The 20,398-nt window shown below is 42.2% G+C and overlaps 1 long non-coding RNA gene and 1 pseudogene across 1 annotated transcript; one reads left to right on the forward strand and one right to left on the reverse strand.

The window, feature by feature from the left end:
- Positions 1 to 11,136: 11,136 nt before the first annotated feature.
- LOC146572262 (perforin-1-like) lies at positions 11,137 to 14,736 on the reverse strand (annotated as a pseudogene).
- A 715-nt stretch (positions 14,737 to 15,451) lies between these two features.
- LOC146572263 (uncharacterized) lies at positions 15,452 to 17,653 on the forward strand. Its single transcript, XR_014892910.1, has 3 exons — positions 15,452 to 15,888; positions 16,780 to 16,860; positions 17,351 to 17,653. It is a non-coding gene; the product is annotated as an uncharacterized LOC146572263 (long non-coding RNA).
- The last annotated feature ends 2,745 nt before the right edge of the window (positions 17,654 to 20,398 follow it).

The following is a 20,398-nucleotide window of genomic DNA, read 5'->3' on the forward strand; positions in this document are numbered from 1 at the left end:
CAGTTGTACGTCTTTAAAGCCCCACTCACACCACTAGTCTTGGGCTATCCCTGGCTATGTCAACATAACCCTGTGATTGATTGGAGGAAAGAAAGTATTTCGGGGTGGGGGGAGGAGTGTCACATGTCCTGTTTAAAAGCCGCCACCCCCGCCATGAGCCTACCACCCAATAAAACTATTTCAGAACCGCCTGATCTGTCCTCCATACCATCTGTTTATCACGACCTGGCGCAAGTGTTTTGTAAAGATAAGGCACGCTCCCTTCCCCCTCACCGGCCGTACGATTGTGGGATTGACCTCCTCCCAGGCGCGCCGCTCCCGACCAGTAGGTTGTATAGCCTGTCTCGACCGGAGCGGGAAAGCATGGAAAACTACATCAATGAGTCACTTCTTGTGAGCATCAGAACCGGAGTCCTGCGCTTGAGTCCTCCTCCAAACCGTAACACAGTTTTTTTAAAACTTTTTTTAAAACAAGATGTTCAGTGTTCATTGGCCTGTTATAAAAATTTTTAAAACATTTTAATATCTAAGAAGAACTAAGAGCAACGTTGAGATAGCAAAAACTATTAAAACATTAAAAATAAAATTCAGTGAATGTGAATATCCTGAATTTCACTTTGCATTTGGATGCATTTTTTTATAACGGCTTGCCAGTTCATGAGAATGTAAGTACTAATTATATTTATAAGTTATTTATTTATTAGCACACATAATCTCATTCTGAGTGGTTCTGGGGCAAGTGGAAGAAAATTAACCAACTAAAGGTATTTTGCCTTCCAGTAGAACTGCTAACGAGTTGAATCTGGAATTTGGGTGTGCTTCAGGTTTGTTGAACTCAAAGCACCAGTGGATCGCACCACAGGCAAATCCTTTGCTCCACACGTACCCGAGTCTTCTACATTTGATCTGTCGGCCAGCACTGCAAACTTACCTCTCAGCCAATCATATGCCAACTTGGCCTGACCTGGCTCCATGTCTTTGGGCCAAGTGTTTTTGTTCTGGCATGCAATGTTAGGGTCACAACAGATAAAATTTTGTTATCTGTAGCTTTAGCTGAGAACAGTCTGAACCAATTGCAACAGCATGACTCTTAGTGAAAGACTCAGGGTTTCAAATGGACCTGCCAGGAGTCCAGACTTATCACCCAAAGCAATGCAAAAAATGACTGAGGAGATGCCAAACTATCTGGCAGCAGAAACCCTTTCAGAAAATATGATAAAACCAACTAAACAAACAAAAACGTGTTTGGATTTCAAAACCAAAAACAAAGAGTGTTATTGAAAGATGAGGTGATGCAACACAGTGGTGAATGTGCTGCTGTCCCTCCACTGCTCTTGAGTTCAGTAGTGGTGTGCTTTACACCACAGCTTCTGAGGCTTTGCATAGTGCTTGGTGATGTAAGACTTAGATGCAGCTGCTCAGCCATAGAAACCCATTCCATAAAGCTCTCTATGCACTGTTCTTGAGGTTATTTGAAGGCTACATGAAGTTTGGAGATCTGTAGACAACATCCACTGACCCTGCTCTTGCATGTCACGCAGTTCTACTCCTACCAGTTAGTGGCTGAGTTGCTGTCGTTCTCAATCGATACCACTTTGTTATACTACTACTCAAGGGCATAGATTTGACATGGACGGAAGGGACATGTCCCCACCAATATCCAGCGATTATTGAATTGTCCCCACCAGGGGCAATTCCAGGATCAGAGCTTTGGGGGTGCTGAGCAACCAGAGAGCTGCCCAGCCAGGCAAGATAAACCTGTCTCTGTCAGTCCCTGCATCCTTAAATGTTGTCCCGAGTTCTCTCTGACTGTCACTTTGGTGCATTTAAACCCCTGTTCCTCCCCGTCCTCGTCGTCTGTTGTCTTCGTCTCCGTTATCAGTCATCATAATTTTACCATCTCTGTGCAAGTCTGCAAATTTCTTTATTAAATCATAAGATTCTTAAATTCATCAAGTCTCTCTGTGCCTGGGTCCTCGTCACAAAACATGACATGTTTTGTGCATTTTAACACAACTTAATCCCCACCTTTGTGAAAGAAAAGCAAAACACTTTTTTGAAAAGTCTGTAACAAAACCATCAAATCTGATAAAGGTTATTTAAATGCTGCCAAAGAAGAATGGATTGGAATAAAAAAAAAAAAATACATATCCTAACCTTAATTACTGCGGGAGAATAATGAATGATGCTCATAGTGAGTAAAAAGTAAACTGAGTGCATTTTTTGGACAGAGATTCACTTTTAATATGTATGTATAATATAATACAGATACATAAAAAAACACTCCCAAAACAGAAGAAATTATTACAAATAAATTATTACAAAATATTAATAAAAACTATAAAAATGGAGACAACTTTGCCTGTGGCAGAATGTATACAATGTCTGAAAAAATCTTTATTGCAGATACTAATTTTACTAATTTAATAATAATAATTTTGTGTTGTAAGATTTATGACTTTCATGCTTTTATAGTAGTACTTGGGAGAGCTTGACATTTTTCTCAGGTGGTACACACTGTAAAAAGTTTGAGAAACACTGATAAGTGTATGTGTGCTTTTGGAAAACATTTAAAGCTGCTGTACAGAATCTTTGAAACAAGCTTAAAACATTTTTAGAATATAAACTCTGCTTCTCCTTACAGCTCCTCACTCCACCAGGGCTGTTTGGCAGTTTCTGATAGTGCGCAGATGTGATGTACGTACTCCGGCAGTCATACAGACAACTGGATGGTCCAAAAGTTGGCCTACCTATTACTGGCTGAGGTTTTAGTAGAGTTGTGGCTGAACCACATAAAAATATATCATTAATTTTAATCTCCCCAATCAATTATAATGTTATGTTGGAATGTTGTTAAAGAGGGTCAAAAATGTTTCAACCCAGTTTGTTTTGCAGATTCTTTATAGCAGCTTTACTATAGGGAGGACACAACTTCCAGATTGTATGAGTAAAATCAGTTTTTTTTTTTCCTCTTTGTCAGTTTAACAGATTCTGTTTTGCCCGTCACTGTTCCCTGTCTGTTTTCTTACCTGAATCCTCTCTCCCTCTTTGGACTGACAATCATACACAAATAGATTGTATTCAATTAGATGAAAAATTACATTAATATGAAAAACATTCTATTAAGATCGCTAACAAAAAGTCCTCTCTCAGTCTACTTTCAACCAAAAGGCAAATAACCAAACCACATGAACATCTAATAAAAGATATAAACATTGAAACACTGATTCAACATTATTCTTGATTGACGGATCATTTGATCTTACACTTTTACCTGAATGTGGCTCCTTTTCTTGAAAAAAATTCCTTATATCCATTATGAACCTGGCTGTCTCTCTGTACACAAACACACACACACAACAGGAATTATAAGGTTAATGGGCATTCAGTCAGTTAGCTAGTTAGTATCCATTTCAAACAGGACAGTGGTAACAACAGTAGGCTGCAGACAATTTAAAGTTTTAGATTTTAAATAGTCTGTATAAATTTCAATGGGAGCAACAGGACGGTCAAGTATCGCTGATTTTACTACAGAGCAGGACGGATTGTAGGGTAGCAAACATTGCCGGAAAACACGTTTTCAACACTGCAGGTTACCTGGTGTAATGCTTTTCAGCTAAAAAGAAACATGGTCTGACTCCTACCTAACTATATAAAGAGTAACTGAAGGTTAAATGCAGCTAACATGTCCTGTTTTAAGTCAGGCACTTACACCTCCGCTCTGCTGTGTCTCAACCACCATCGCTCTGGCAGAAAGAGCGCTAGAGCCAGAGCAGGGGAGAGGCGAGCTGGAACAAACCATTTTGGGAGGGGGGGTTATCTATACTTTTGTTGTTGAAATGTTACGTCTCAAACAAGTACAGTGCTGAAGCACCCCCAAAAATGGGCTAAAATCGCCCCTGGTCCCCACCAATAATTTGATCTCTTTGAGTAAAGAAAAACAAAACCGATAGAAAGAAAAAAACGATCTGTTAACGTGTCATTCACCCAGCGGTGCAGAAAGAGTTAAATTACGTTCTCTACTGGAGTCCTACCTCATGTGACAAATATGGCCAATGTGATTAGCTGGGCCTTTCAGGGAGCTCTTTTTAGTTCTAGCAGCGGCAAGCCTGCGCTGGGAGGACCTGCAAGGAGGAGAGGAGGATGGCAGCAAAAAGGAAGAACCTGGATATAAGCAGTAGCGGTTTGTGATATGGGCAACATGGATGCCCGGTCGGCATCGTGGTGGGGGCGGCATCACGGGCATTGGCAAAAAAAAAAATAATAATAATAATTGCTCATACTCATGATGCCCCGACATCAACCAGCGCATATTGGGAATGGCATAGGCACCTATCGGTTTTCTATCGCCCATTTGCGGGGAGTAAGGGCGCCCTCCGTTTGCGAGGTGCGCCTGCTGCTTGCGGCACTGGGAGGAGAGGGTGGGGCGGCGGGGTATTCTCTGGCTGGCTGGAGCAGCGTCTAATAACCAACTCGCAAAATAAAAACAAACCAACAAACACGAAAACACCAGACATTATCATACAGACTTATAATTTGCACCGATGTTTTTTCGAAATTCTATACGCGAAAAGTGAGCGCGAGAGCCCTCGGTGCACCTGCTCGCTGCTGAAGTCAAAGTAAACTTTATTGTCATCTCCGCTACATACAGTCCAGCATATAGAGAGACGAGACGACCAGGCTCCAGTCACAGCAGTGCAAGTAAACAAACAAGAAGAGTGTCAGGGTTCCTGGGTCGGTGACCCAGTGTTTTCAGTTTTGTTCATGTTCAGTTTATTTTGCCACTTCCATGTTCTCACTTCCTGCTTTTCCTGTGTCAGCTCGTCTCGTGTCATTAGCCAGATTATGTTCAGCTGTGTACTCACCGGCCTCTCATTATCATCCTCATCAGTCTGTGTATTTAAGCCCTCTGTTTCCACTCATTCACTGTCGTGTCATTGATGTACGTCTGATGTTAGTGTCGTCTGTATGTTCAGTTAGCCAGCCAGTCCTTTGTTCGTTCATTCATTCATTCATTCATTCATTCATTCAGTCAGTCAGTCAGCCAGCCAGCCAGCCAGCCATTTTCCTCCCTCTGTACTGTATGCTCACTCCTTCGGCAATAAACATCCACCTTCACCTACCTGCCTGTGAGTCCGGCGATTGGGTCCTCCTTCTCTCGTCCACGACACTACTCCTGACAGAATGACACGACCCCGCGTTGTGGACCCAGCGGACTCTGAACTTTTCGAGCGGCAGGAGGCAGCGCTCCTTCGCTGGACGGAGGGGCTTCGGGGAAAACAGCGGCTCTTCGCAGAGAGAGAGCACGTCTTCGAGGGGACTCACCTGGCTCTGGGCGGGCCTCGGAGACGCCGCGTTCCCCCACCTGCTGCCTCACCTGCACCGGAGCATTCGCCGCGGAGAGTGGGCGTCACAGGCCAAGCTTCGGCCGCTCGCTCTCCCGCCGCTCCGCTCCTCGCTCGGCCGCCAGCCGTTTTACTCACCGGACCTTCACCCTTGCCATGGCACAGCGGCTCCACCTACCACCTCGGCTCAATGGAGGCTCCCGCGCCAGAGGCTCGGCTGTGTACCCCACCCGCTTCCTCCTCCCGGAAAAAGCGGCGCACACGCCGCCATAACAAGGACTATTTTCAGCGACTCCCGGTGGTGAGTTCTAGTGACTGTTTTCCACCCTCCTCACTTGAGTCTTCACCTCAAATACCTAATAGACTTGCCTCTGATTCATGGGGAGTCTCCCTCCTAGACGAGGACGTAGACTGGGACGAATTTTTCCGCTCTGCTCCCCCAACAACTCCTGTTTCCCAGTCGCCTGTCCACCATCCCGTTCAGCTCCCGGACCTGCAGCCACAGCACCCAGAGCCAGCTGTGAGCTCTCAGGCTCCTCAGCCAGGGGTTTCCGCACCCGCTGGCCCGGCCGCTCCTCAGCCAGGGGTTTCCGCACCCGCTGGCCCGGCCGCTCCTCAGCCAGGGGTTTCCGCACCCGCTGGCCCGGCCTGTCTCCAGCCGGAGGCTTCAGCTTCGCCTGGTCAGGCCTCTGCCTCGGCTTCAGCTTCGCCCGGCCCGGCCTCTGCCTCAGCTGCACCCACGCCCGGCCCGGCCTCTGCCTCAGCTGCACCCACGCCCGGCCCGGCCTCTGCATCGCCTTCAACGTCGCCCGGTCCGGCGTCGGCCTCTGCTTCTGCTCCGCCTGGTCCGGCTCCAGCGATTGGGTCCTCCTTCTCTCGTCCACGACACTACTCCTGACAAAGAGTAAGAAAATAAATATACACTTTAGGACCGGGGGTAAAGGGATCAATAACAATTAAAATTTTATAACTTACAGTTTGATGATTTAAAGTCTCACACACAACCCGTCGAAAGGGGACGGGGGGGGGGGGACGGGTGGCTGCTTCCAAATAGAGCACATTTCATTCATAATGATGTAAATCCAAGCCCATTATGTATTAATGATTTGATGATTTGAATCCTGGGTTGTGTGAAATCCCAGAAATACACCTTCGACAAAGTGAATCTGTGAACGAAGGTGTACGTCTATTAGGTTATGTTGTGGTGATCCTCGAGTTGGGCGAGGGGTGTTCATACTATAGTCCAAAATTAAAACCAATGGAAGATGGACAAGAAAAGTTCAAAGCCATCAGGTGCTCAGTTTAGAAAAAATAGAAAAGAAGAGGAGGAGAAACGAGCAAAAGATACAGGTAAGCAGATGTGTCATTGGATAATGGCAGGTCATTCTGAAACAATCAGAATCAGAATACTTTATTAATCCCTAAGGAAATAATGTGGATTACAGTTGCTCCAAGAAGAAATGGTAAAAATAGTAACAGTAAACGACTAAACTCCAAACAATACATTATGTTACAGAATTTAATATTAATTAGTCAGTGTCAATTGTTGATTTGTCCTGTTCTCATTGTATGACCAATTATGATGGCTGTTTGGTAGTCATTTGCATACAATGCATACTCTCTCTCTCTTCATATGTGTGTGTGTGTCTCTGGCGAAATTCAGTATGGTTCCGACAACAGACCGCCACTGGATATAAGAAAGTATTTTTTAAAGAAACCTGTAAGTCACATAAAGTCAAGTTCACTCATAAAATGTGTCCGTCATAATAACGTTACAGGCTATGGCTTTGGCCCACATCAGTCTAAAATTGTATGTAACCATGAATAACGTGTTTTAGAAACTAACTGCACAACAGGCAGCACTACTAGTTATCTCAGTCTCCCAGAGTAGCATTTCTAATTTTGATTGAAACTGTCAGAGAAAACGGCAGCCTCGAGCAAGTCAGGATATTAGTTTACAGAGGCTGTTAAAATTATATGTTTAATGTTAAAATGTTGGTGACACAATAATTTCATCCTAATGGTACTGACATATTCATAGGGTTAATTTTTGAGACAAAATATCATGAGGTAGTCATGATTTTGCAAATATTCCACCTTGTAGTGCAGTTTGCACAAATTGTTTTAAAAATGCACTCACACAAACATTACTGATGAGTCAAGATCTGCACAAATTGACAGAAACACTGAAGCAGCTACACATTTTATTCTTATTGTCATGTATGTCCTATTTGTCAGGTGACAGAAGAACCAACACAAAGTTCAGAGAGGAATGGAGATACAAGATCACAGGTGAAATTGGATGATGACTTGGTGGTGCACATGTGTGACTACATGTTTTTTGTAATTTAACATTATATAATTCACATATAAAACTATGAATTGTAATTTTAAATGGTTTAAAAACATGTAGAATAGCATATGTAGGCAAGTATATTTCTCTTTTTTTTTTATCAAGAAGCAAAGACAAAAAGGAAAAAAAAAAAGAAACAACAGGGTTCGGTGGTTGAGTCATTCGTCCCCACCAATGCCAAAACCAAATCTAAGCCCTTGCTTTCCATGTTAATTTAAGTTTTGCTGTATGTGCCAGGGTGTGCTTTATCTGATGCTGCCATAGCTTCTTCATCACTGGGTACAAAAGCTGCCTCTGCGCCACTCGCTCTGCGGTCATATCTTCATAGAATGACAAGCGGCAGTTCTCCCACATTATGCCTTTCTTCTGCATAGCGCTTATGAGAACTTTTTGTCATGCAGTGTAACACAGAAATCTCACTAGCATGGTTCAAGGTGGTTGACCAGGTCCCGGGCGTGGTCTTGTACCTCTGTGGCATCTTTCCAGCTCATATTCCTCCCCTCGTAGACCCAGGCCATCAGCAAGTATCTTCATCACATAATCATTTGTGTTGCCACCTTCAGACCCTCTTCCAGACCGATAAGCCAAATATTCTTTCTGCGGTTTCTGTTTTCCTGGTCATCTACTCGGGCCCATAGTTGTTCAAGCTTTTTTGATATTTTTGCCATTATCTTCTGTTATGCTCCTCATTTTGTTTTCCACATCTGAATTGCGGCCCTCAGCTTCAGTCATCCGTATTTGGATTCCACTTATAGCGTTTTTAAATTTTACCATGTCAGACTTGATGTGAGATATATCGGCTGCAACACCGGTTAGGATAGCTCCAAGCTTAGTCATTTCGGCAAACAAGCCGCTTATATCCATCTTTGGTCCTTCTTCTTGGCTAGCAGGGCTAACATTAGTACTGCTAGCATTATTTCCCCCCACCGCCATTGTGGAGATTCGAGTTTGCACGCTCTTCTTCGTTTCTCTGGCCATGTCTCTCAATAAATTCAAGGACGCTGATCTAGCCACCACAGTCTGGAAATGCATTATTTGGGAACGTCTAACTTTTTAAAAACTAATGTAAGGTTGACGGGGGTCAGAGACTCTCTATGGCGGAGCCAGTCCCAAACGCTCCATCACGCAACTCCCATCCTGATCGATTTTATAAATATACATGTATTTTGCCAGAAACGCCAGGATCTCAGGTTGAAGCTCACAAAACTATTTCAAAACCACCAAAGAGCCAAAATAGTAAATGAGAGCAGGTAAACGGATTCCACTCCTTAAAGCACTTTACAAAGAAACCACTGCTCTGCATAATGCTTTATTTTAAGATAAAATAACTTTTTTAAAGATAAAGAGGCCCTGTACACATCACGACCAAAATTCACTGAACCAGCAGCAAAAGAAGATCAAAACTACATCGTCATTAATTCCCTCTTACTTTTGCTGTTTTCCTTCCACCATGATAAAATGTTTTGTGCATTATTTGCTTGATTATTACCCACCCGTCTAAATAGGGTGGGTAATAATTGAATATTATTACACAGTAAAAAAAACAACTACACTTAAAATAATGACACCATAAAGATGCTTTTTTTTGGTTATTTAAAAGAGTTAGTAGTTTATATTATTGTAACCTGTAATTTATTGCAGTTTACTTTTGTTTATTTGTTTACAAAAGGTTTGAGGTGTGAAATAAACTGCAATTGAGTTTGAAAACAAAATATGGATGTGTGTGGTTGGAGGATGTGTTGGTGCGCCAAGATTTTTGTGGGTCCATATTCAGTGCTCCAAATAGGGTCGTTTGACTCAATCATTTCAGTCCTGCGTTCAATGGAATCAGTCTTCAATAAAACATAGCAGCGAATAAGTAAAGAAAAAAAGAGGAAAAGTTGAATAAATATTACAATATATATATATATATATATATATATATATATAAAAACTGCCAAAACAGAAGTGCTGAAACAAGGAAGCAGATATGACTGGAGGAGCACAATATTGGAACTCCTGCATTCATATCTCAGCCAAGAAATGATTGGTTCCCAACATAACAAGTTTAGGTCCAGTTAGGTCCATAAATATTTAGACACAGACAACTTTCTTCTGTTTTTGGTTCTGTACATTACCACAATAAAAAATAATTACGGTAAATTAAACAACTCAAATGCAGTTGAAGTGCAGACTTTTAGCTTTAATTCAGTGGGTTGAACAAAAAGATTGTGTAAAAGTGTGAGGAACTAAAGCATTTTGAATACAATCCCTTCATTTCAAGTCATTGGACAAATTAAATAACTAAGAATATAATTATTATTTTTAATACTTCATTGAAAACCCTTTGCAGCCGTGAACTCATGAACATCACTAGATGCTGGGTTTCCTCCTTTTTAATGCTCTGCCAGGCCTTTACTGCAGCAGGTGTTAGTTGCTGTTTTTCTGTGGGCCGTTCTGTCTGAAGTTTAGTCTTCATCAAGTGAAATGCTCAGTCGGGTTAAGATCAGGTGACTGACTTGGCCATTCAATAATATTCCACTTCTTTGCTTTAATAAACTCCTGGGTTGCTTTGGCTGTATGTTTTGTTTATGTCAATCAAATTAACTGCATCTAGCTGGATTTGTGCACACAGTGTGTTAACAAAGTGTTAAAGTGGGATTCAGCAGGTGGGGGAAAGCTAAAATCAATTGTAGTGGCTCAGAGTAGGGAAAAGAATCATAACCCACAATGATTTCTACTGAGAGCTTCAGTAGATTTTCTTAGTTTACTGGCTGTGATCAGCTGACCTGCTGCTTTTTGTGGATCTACACAACTGAATTCAACCAGATGTCAGCATATGTTTCAGGATTTGTCCGGGCTGATTTCCATCCTCTGCACTAACAGTAGACTTTTTATACTGTCTTTATATTAGACACTCTAAAGTTGTAACTCAGTGAATGAAACGTAGTATCATCAGCTTAAGTTCAAATTCATTTATGATATAATTTATGTAATTTAACTCTGACCAGCCAATGTGCAGCAGTCACACCGTTCTTTACCTTAATTCCATCACACTACAGCAAACTAACCTGTTTATCCTGGATAAATCTGCAGAATGTTTCCATGCAGTCTGTGAATAACACAGTTAGTCTACCTCAGTTTGTTTTGCAGCAGGTTTCCAAATATTAAAAAACATAATGTCACATGTACAGACATAATATCTGATTTAAAAATATGAGGGGAAAAAAACAGTGAAATTGATTAACCTGGTTTCAATGAGGCTGTGATCTGTACATGTTGTAGAACCACATCGAAACAAGCTGGGGCTCGATTAACTCTCACCAAACTATCTGCATTTTGGTGTCAATTGATTTAAGACTTATATCACTTTTGGACTCAGGAAACAACTCAAGATGTCCTGGTATTCTGAGAATTTAAAAACATACTGTCAACTTGCAGGTCCTGACCTCAGCTTACTCACCTGTCAGACGGACCCCAAGTATCTCCTGACAGATCCCAGGCTTGAATTTTGGTCACATTCAGTAGCCCCCTCCTGGCTTGTATAGGACAGCAGTTGGAAGCCAGGTTATCGGGGTGCTGACAAAATTTCTCTTTGTATGAGGAACCTATGATGTTATCAGATCAGTACTTCTCTATGGCTGTCTTTACCCCCTCCTTTTTTTTTGCCTCAGTTGGCATCAGCTCATACAGTGCCAGAAGGGAGTACGAAACTGTATCTGGGAAATCCTTCAAGCTGTTCAGCCAATTTCTGAAGCCCACAGAGTCATCAACATTGAGGGCAAAATCCCCTGACCAATCATTGCCTCCTATCACTTCAGTGTGGTGTTGATGGAGACCAGCGCGGTACATAGTGGTGGAATCCTGGTTTTGTAGGACCTTCATGCAAGATTGTCGGAGACTGGATGATATCTCCTTCCCCAAGCTGAGAGAAAATCCATGTGATATACAGGAGTGAACCTGGAAGAGAGAAAGGGGAAACAGTGTATATTCAATAGCTACACACTAAATGGCAGTTTGGTGTTTTCATAGTGTTTTATTGCTGCTTTTCCTAAAATAATGGTTTGAAAAAGTCCACCATCACCTTGTTTCCATGTGGAGCTACACCATTTACTGCTAGTAGAAGATTTTTGGTAATATAGTAGATATTTAACTACAGACACATTCCTTTTACAATTCTTCAGTCAGAAAGCTGAAGACATCGATGTTTTGATCTGATCCAGTTTATCTTGTTAAATAGTGCAAGAAGATGTTTTTTCCTTCATCATACTCAGCATGTTATATGACAGAATGCAGTATATTTTGTTTTGAAAGATGATCTAACTGCAAGTCTAATTGATCTACTTATACTTTATTTAGACTAAGAATTTTTTAAAATAAGGTTACTGAAGACAAATAACATTTATATGTAGAACTAAAATATATTATTATTACACTTGTATTGTTTTTAGTGTGCACTGAAAACAATATACAGTACCTCATCTGAGTTGAGCCTGCTCAGTGTGGACAAACAGGTTCGTGTGGCTGCGATTCTCCTTAGTCGGCCCCCAAGGAAAACCTGCAATTAACACAATATTGTTATTTTAAAAATGTGTGTGTGTGTGTGTGTGTGTGTGTGTGTGTGTGTGTGTGTGTGTGTGTGTGTGTGTGTGTGTGTGTGTGTGCGCGTGCGTGTGTATGTGTGTGTTTGTGTGTTTTAACCTTGTGGATGTAGTGCGTGCCATAGGTATGTATCAGTTTATCATACTGATAGCTGGTGGAGGAATTGTAGTGACTTGGCAGATTGTCCACATCCCTCTTGAACTCCGGGCTAAGAAGTGGTCTGTTTGCTAAACGCAAACTAGACACAAAGAGACTAATTAGACAATTATTTTAACAGAAACTAACTATATTGCCAAAAGTCATTCAGTCATCCAAATCACTGAATTCAGGTGTTCTAATAACTTTTATGGCCACAGGTGTATAAAATCAAGCACCTAGGGATGCTGCTTGTACAAACATTTGTGAAAGAATGGTTTTCTCTCAGGAGCTCAGTGAATTCCATTGTGGTACCATAATAGGATGCCACCTGTGCAAGTCCAGTCAGGAAATTTCCTCACTACTAAATATTCCAAAGCCAACTGTTAGTAGTAGTGTAACAAAGTGGTATCGATTGTGGTGGACGACAGCAACTCAGCCACTAAGTGGTAGGAGTAGAACAGCATGACATCAAAGAGCAGGGTCAGTGGATGTTGAAACACATACAGGGAGTGCAGAATTATTAGGCAAATGAGTATTTTGTCCACATCATCCTCTTCATGCATGTTGTCTTACTCCAAGCTGTATAGGCTCGAAAGCCTACTACCAATTAAGCATATTAGGTGATGTGCATCTCTGTAATGAGAAGGGGTGTGGTCTAATGACATCAACACCCTATATCAGGTGTGCATAATTATTAGGCAACGTCCTTTCCTTTGGCAAAATGGGTCAAAAGAAGGACTTGACAGGCTCAGAAAAGTCAAAAATAGTGAGATATCTTGCAGAGGGATGCAGCAGTCTCAAAATTGCAAAGCTTCTGAAGCGTGATCATCGAACAATCAAGCGTTTCATTCAAAATAGTCAACAGGGTCGCAAGAAGCGTGTGGAAAAACCAAGGCGCAAAATAACTGCCCATGAACTGAGAAAAGTCAAGCGTGCAGCTGCCAAGATGCCACTTGCCACCAGTTTGGCCATATTTCAGAGCTGCAACATCACTGGAGTGCCCAAAAGCACAAGGTGTGCAATACTCAGAGACATGGCCAAGGTAAGAAAGGCTGAAAGACGACCACCACTGAACAAGACACACAAGCTGAAACGTCAAGACTGGGCCAAGAAATATCTCAAGACTGATTTTTCTAAGGTTTTATGGACTGATGACATGAGAGTGAGTCTTGATGGGCCAGATGGATGGGCCCGTGGCTGGATTGGTAAAGGGCAGAGAGCTCCAGTCCGACTCAGACGCCAGCAAGGTGGAGGTGGAGTACTGGTTTGGGCTGGTATCATCAAAGATGAGCTTGTGGGGCCTTTTCGGGTTGAGGATGGAGTCAAGCTCAACTCCCAGTCCTACTGCCAGTTTCTGGAAGACACCTTCTTCAAGCAGTGGTACAGGAAGAAGTCTGCATCCTTCAAGAAAAACATGATTTTCATGCAGGACAATGCTCCATCACACGCGTCCAAGTACTCCACAGCGTGGCTGGCAAGAAAGGGTATAAAAGAAGAAAAACTAATGACATGGCCACCTTGTTCACCTGATCTGAACCCCATTGAGAACCTGTGGTCCATCATCAAATGTGAGATTTACAAGGAGGGAAAACAGTACACCTCTCTGAACAGTGTGTGGGAGGCTGTGGTTGCTGCTGCACGCAATGTTGATGGTGAACAGATCAAAACACTGACAGAATCCATGGATGGCAGGCTTTTGAGTGTCCTTGCAAAGAAAGGTGGCTATATTGGTCGCTGATTTGTTTTTGTTTTGTTTTTGAATGTCAGAAATGTATATTTGTGAATGTGGAGATGTTATATTGGTTTCACTGGTAAAAATAAATAATTGAAATGGGTATATATTTGTTTTTTGTTAAGTTGCCTAATAATTATGCACAGTAATAGTCACCTGCACACACAGATATCCCCCTAAAATAGCTAAAACTAAAAACAAACTAAAAACTACTTCCAAAAACATTCAGCTTTGATATTAATGAGTTTTTTGGGTTCATTGAGAACATGGTTGTTGTTCAATAATAAAATTATTCCTCAAAAATACAACTTGCCTAATAATTCTGCACTCCCTATAGTGCACAGAGGTCGCTGACTTTCTGCAGAGTCTACAGATCTCCAAACTTCATGTAGCCTTCAAATAACCTCAAGAACAGTGCATAGAGAGCTTTATGGAATGGGTTTCTATGGCTGAGCAACTGCATCTAAGTCTTACATCACCAAGCACTATGCAAAGCCTCAGAAGCTGTGGTGTAAAGCACACCACTACTGAACTCTAGAGAAGTGGAGGGACAGCAGCACATTCACCACTGTGTTGCATCACCTCATCTTTCAATAACACTCTTTGTTTTTGGTTTTGAAATTCAAAATTTTTTTGTTTGTTTAGTTGGTTTTGTCATATTTTCTGAAAGGGTTTCTGCTGCCAGATAGTTTGGCATCTCCTCAGTCATTTTTTGCATTGCTTTGGGTGATAAGTCTGGACTCCTGGCAGGTCCATTTGAAACCCTGAGTCTTTCACTAAGAGTCATGCTGTTGTAATCAGTTCAGACTGTTCTCAGCTAAAGCTACAGATAACAAAATTTTATCTGTTGTGAGCCTAACATTGCGTGCCAGAACAAAAACACTTGGCCCAAAGACATGGAGCCAGGTCAGGCCAAGTTGGCATATGATTGGCTGAGAGGTAAGTTTGCAGTGCTGGCCGACAGATCAAATGTAGAAGACTCGGCTGAGTGTGGAGCGAAGGATTTGCCCGTGGTGTGATCCACTGGTGCTTTGAGTCCAACAACCCACCAACAAACCTGAAACGCACTCAAATTCCAGGTTCAACTCGTTAGCAGTTCTACTGGAAGGCAAAATACCTTTATTTTGTTAATATCCTTCCACTTGCCCCAGAACCACTCAGAATGAGATTATGTGTGCTAATAAATAAATAACTTATAAATATAATTAGTACTTACATTCTCATGAACTGGCAAGCCGTTATAAAAAATGCATCCAAATGCAAAGTGAAATTCTGTTTGTGAACTGCAGCAGCGACAAAATTTAAAGTCTGTCACAGGTGTTAAAGTCCACCAGCTGCCTTCGAATTAACTCTTGCATCTGTAGTCCAGATGAAAAAAATCATATTTACACCAATGATAGAGAAGAGAGTGTATTTATTCTCTTTATTTTAACTGTCCACATCAACAAAGCATCATATTTCCTATGACCATTGAATGCACCTCTCAGTTCACCCCACGTGAGGGCACCTAGCTCAGCAACCAATCAGAGCCTACCCAGGCCGCATTGACCCTGTCAGCCAGGAAGTGAGGTGAGGTGCATGGAGCTCCCGGGTTTTTTCTCATCTCAGCAAGAGGAGTGGAGGCATCTGCTACTCAAACCCGGACAAAAGAGAGGAAAAACCCAGAATTGAGAGGAAGGGAAGCCAGCATACTTACCTGCTGGAAGTCTGGAGTCGAGTGGCTGGATGAACAGTGTTGGGTAAGTTACTTTAAAAAAGTAATTAATTACTATTACTAATTACTTAATCAATATTGTATTTAAAATACTTATCTAATTACTGTGTCTGAAAAGTAACTCAATTACTCAATAAGTAATTTAACTAAATACTTATTAAAATCCCCATAAACCTTGAGTGGACAAACAATAGAAATTAAACTCTTTAAATAATAAATAATTTAAAAAAAAAATACGAGTCAACATGAAATAGTTTAGCCTTTTTGCTTCCTGAATCATCTTTATTACATTCTATAAAAAACATTCTTTAATAATTAAATTTTTTAGTAAGGAATGTAACTTTCTTTAGCTAAGAAACACAATTCCAGAATAACAAATATATTTTTCTGCAACATATCTGAATAACAAAAAAGCTTAACTTAAGAAATGTTATACATGACATATTTCACACAGTAAACATTAAAATTTTTACATTTTCAAAGCAATGAGTAACATATTCATACATAATGTATGTAATCATGTCATGTGATTCAACAAAGTGAAGTTAACTCTGAACTTTGGTTAACAAATAGAATTCCTCTGAAACTTCCTCAAACCAATGAGCACCATATTTCCTGCATGCACTCATGTTTTCCAAAACATTTTTTGTACTACTTAGCTGTGTTGTTTTTGAAAAAGTTGTTGTATCTCATTAATGTAAGTCTCTCAAAGCGTTCACTTAACAGTCTGTTCCTTCTGGGTGTAAGCACAAGATTGCCGAGGCTAAAAAGCCTTAGTTACTTAGTAATGTGTTACACCCAACACTGTGGATGAAGGAGAGAAGCAACGTCGGTAAGACAAGTGTCATTCCAAAGGAAAAAAACTTGTAGAGACTTACTGTTGTGATCACGCTAATGCTAGCTCGGTGTCTCACAGGCTAACCACTCACCTTTCATCCGGAGAGCTGCTGCAATTCCGACACCAGTGTGTGTTGGGCTTTTGTGAAACAGAGCAACGGTGAGCAACATGTTTCTCAGCCGCTCTAAAGCTAATTTTTGTCAGTTCACTGTGAGTTTAAAGTAACCTAGAGGGTAATTTTTAGTGCATTTCTCTCTGACGAATAGGCCTATAGTGTGGAGAAATTAAGCCCACTGCTTTAATGCCTCTGAACTGAACTCACATGTATATTTTGTTGCTTATTTGCACATAGTTCTGAAATTGTTATGGTGTATTGTATTTTGAATGTCAATGGTTACTTACCATAAGTACTGTTTAATTGATGTTTACATGAATAGAGAAATATTTGAGCAACTTAGATGTTTAGTTCTCATATTTGATATACTTGAAAATTGAATGTTGTACAAGAGAACTGTGAGATTTGATAAGATTTAAGATGTTGATGCAATGAATATGAGGTTGATGCAATATTTTGATATTACATTTTAACCTTAAACAGTGCATCTGAAACAGGCTGATTAGAATGTACATTTTATGACCTGGATTATAGGTCAGGTTTTTTTGGAGAGGACAGAAAAGTCCAAGGACCAGGACGATATTCCGATTGTGATAGATGGTGAGCCAACCACTTTGAGGACGATCTACCCCAAAGAAGATACACACCCACACACTCATACATTCCAGTTACACTCACAAGGACCTTTGAAGTTGGCTATCGCCAGCTTAACTCTAAATTCTTAAAGGGCCTCAACGAGTACTTTTATTTTGTTTGAGTGTGCACACTATTTATTTTATTTTATACTTTATCTGTACAAATTGGACAAATATCTGTTATACCTCGTAACAATACAAGAGTGGCTACTCAAAAGTTAACATTGTGTCCAGGTCATTATTGCTGCTCAATACTTTGGCTCCATATGAATTTGGTGTCTTCTGATTCTGGCCAGGGTCTTATTACGAGCCCAAGTACTTATTGTGCTGTAATTTACCCTTATACCTTAAAGTTGGTTACACATCACTCAGGATATCCACATTCATTGAATTTTATTTTAAATTTTGTAATAATTTTTGCTGTCTCAAAGTTGCTCTTATTTCTTCTTAGATATTAAAATGTTTAAAAAAATTTAATAACAGGCCGATGAACACTGAACATCTTGTTTAAAAAAAAAACTGTGTATGTGTCTGTGCCACACTTGCTCTTTCATTTGCACTTGTTAATTGGTCTTTCATTTAAGAATAGGACACATGATCTGACGAAAACGATCGTCATGATTTTGTCTTTTCAAAATCGCCACCATTTATTATAATAATGATTATAATAAAAATAATAAGAAATAAACTTGAAATGTGGAAAAAAAAACATATTAATGAACTAAAATAAGAACTAGACTTTTGAAAAATGTAACTAACTGTGTCATGGTCCGGGTGAGCACGGGGTTTTTCCACTCCGCTGGGTTCTACCTTCAGGCAGAGACTCCAATCAGCTTCCACACCTGGTTCCAATCAAGTCACCTGCATATAAGACCAGCATTCACAACAGACCTCTGCCAGATCTTCTGCTAACCCATGACCCACCTGGCAGTCACATTTCCCGAACTACTCTCATCTCCGCCTGGACGCTGGTTCTGTCATCTGGTTTCTTCCTCTCCACCATCGGACTACACCTGCCTGCCTCCCTGCCAAGTCCCTCACTCCACGCATATTCTGGATCCTCTCTGGACACTCCTCACCCGGAATCCCCTGGACACCCCTTCCTCACATGACACTTTAAACCTGCAACGCGTAAGCCCTAACCTCCATAGCCTAATCCTGCAGCTGTGATTCACTGGACTGCCACTGACTACTTGTCTCTTCTCATTATAGTGACTGCGTACCTCCATCCAAGCCGCTGCCCCTTTTTTCCATCCGTGAAATCCAGCACCTAGTCATAGCACTCAGTTTCATGTTCACAGTTTGGCCTCACAGTTCACAGTTCATAGCATTTCATAATTCATAGCATTCATAGTCTCCTGTTGTGTAATTTCACTAGACACTTGTAAATAAAGCACTGTGTTCACGCCCGTTTGCCTCCCTCTGTGTCTGCATTTGAGTCCACACCCACAGCCGGGCCCTCTCGGCCGTAACAGTAAGATCTGGCCACAATATGGACTCAGCAGACGCAGAGCGGACAGCCATTCAGAAACAAGGTGCAATCCTAGGTCACCACGAGCAATCCATTCAATATCTCCTGGCTTCACAAAAAGACCTTGGTGAGGGACAGGCTAAGATCTTTGCTGCCCTAGAGACTCTACAAGCTAACCTCGCTTCCGTGCCGCGTCCTGCCCCCGAACCCTCGCCCCCCGCACAAGACACACAGCCATCCACTTCGTCCCCTGCCTCGGCTTACGCGCTCCAAAGTGGGCCGATTTTTCGCGACGCATCATCCCCGGAGCCCGAACCTTTTTCTGGGGATCCGGGGAGCTGCACGGGGTTCCTACTTCAGTGCGATCTGGTATTTGGCCGCTCACCGCGCACCTTCATTGACAACGCCGCTCGGATTTCCTATTTCATAGGGAAATTACGGGACCGTGCTCTGAAATGGGCAGAAGCATACCTGTCAAGCCATCCCCTGCGAACTTGCTCTTATGATGACTTCCTGGGTGAGTTTAAAAAGACATTCACTCATCCTGTCTCTGAGGGCAGTTCGGCCCGTAAGTTGTTAAAGCTGCGCCAGGGTCGCCGTAGTGTTGCTGATTACCTCATAGATTTTCGAACGGCCGCCGCGGAGACGGGGTGGCCAGATCACGCGTTGCAGGGAATCTTTCTACAGTCCCTGAATGATAACATGAAAGATCAGCTTGCTTCACGGGATGAGCCCGCTACGTTTGAGGAGTTAGTCTCCCTTTCTCTCCGTATTGACATCAGGCTGAGAGAGAGGGAGAATGAAAGGAACTACAAACCCCAACGTCCCCTCCTCCGCCCTCTTCCGTGTTCGTTTACGCCGGCCCCACCCATAATGCAGTCGCCTGTGTCGGCCGCCTCTCCCTCCGTCGTGGACGCGGCGCCGGAACCGATGCAGATCGGCCGCGCTCAGCTGCCGCCGGAGGAGAGAGAGCGTCGCTTTCGTGCACGCGCGTGTTTTTATTGCGGGTCGACAGAACATTTAATCGCAGCATGTCCCAAGAGGGGAAAAGGGCCAGCCCGCCAGTAGATTCGGGGATACGGGTGGGCGGTTCTCATAGTGATGATAAACCCCGTTTGCTTCTCACAGTCAGTTTAGTTATCAACCGTGCCACGCACACCTTTCAGGCCCTGGTCGACTCCGGTTCAGAGCAAAACCTAATCAGTTTTGACCACGCCACACGGTTGGGATTGCACCTTGTGCCTTTAGATCCGCCCATTTCTGCGAAAGCACTTAATAACCAGGTCTTTGCACAAATAACTCACCACACTGAGCCAGTGACTGTAATCACTTCAGGAAATCATAGGGAGGAGCTCACTTTCTTCGCCCTCTCATCGCCTGACACTCCCCTCACATTCGGCTACCCTTGGTTAAAGCTACACAATCCACACTTGGATTGGTCTGGACGGAAGATAGTAAGCTGGAGTGTATTCTGCC

This window comes from Mchenga conophoros, linkage group LG6 (genome assembly GCF_057382185.1).
Source record: "Mchenga conophoros isolate Kocher_MC1m ecotype Shallow Benthic linkage group LG6, M_conophoros_male_GT1.1, whole genome shotgun sequence".
Lineage (NCBI taxonomy): Eukaryota > Metazoa > Chordata > Actinopteri > Cichliformes > Cichlidae > Mchenga > Mchenga conophoros.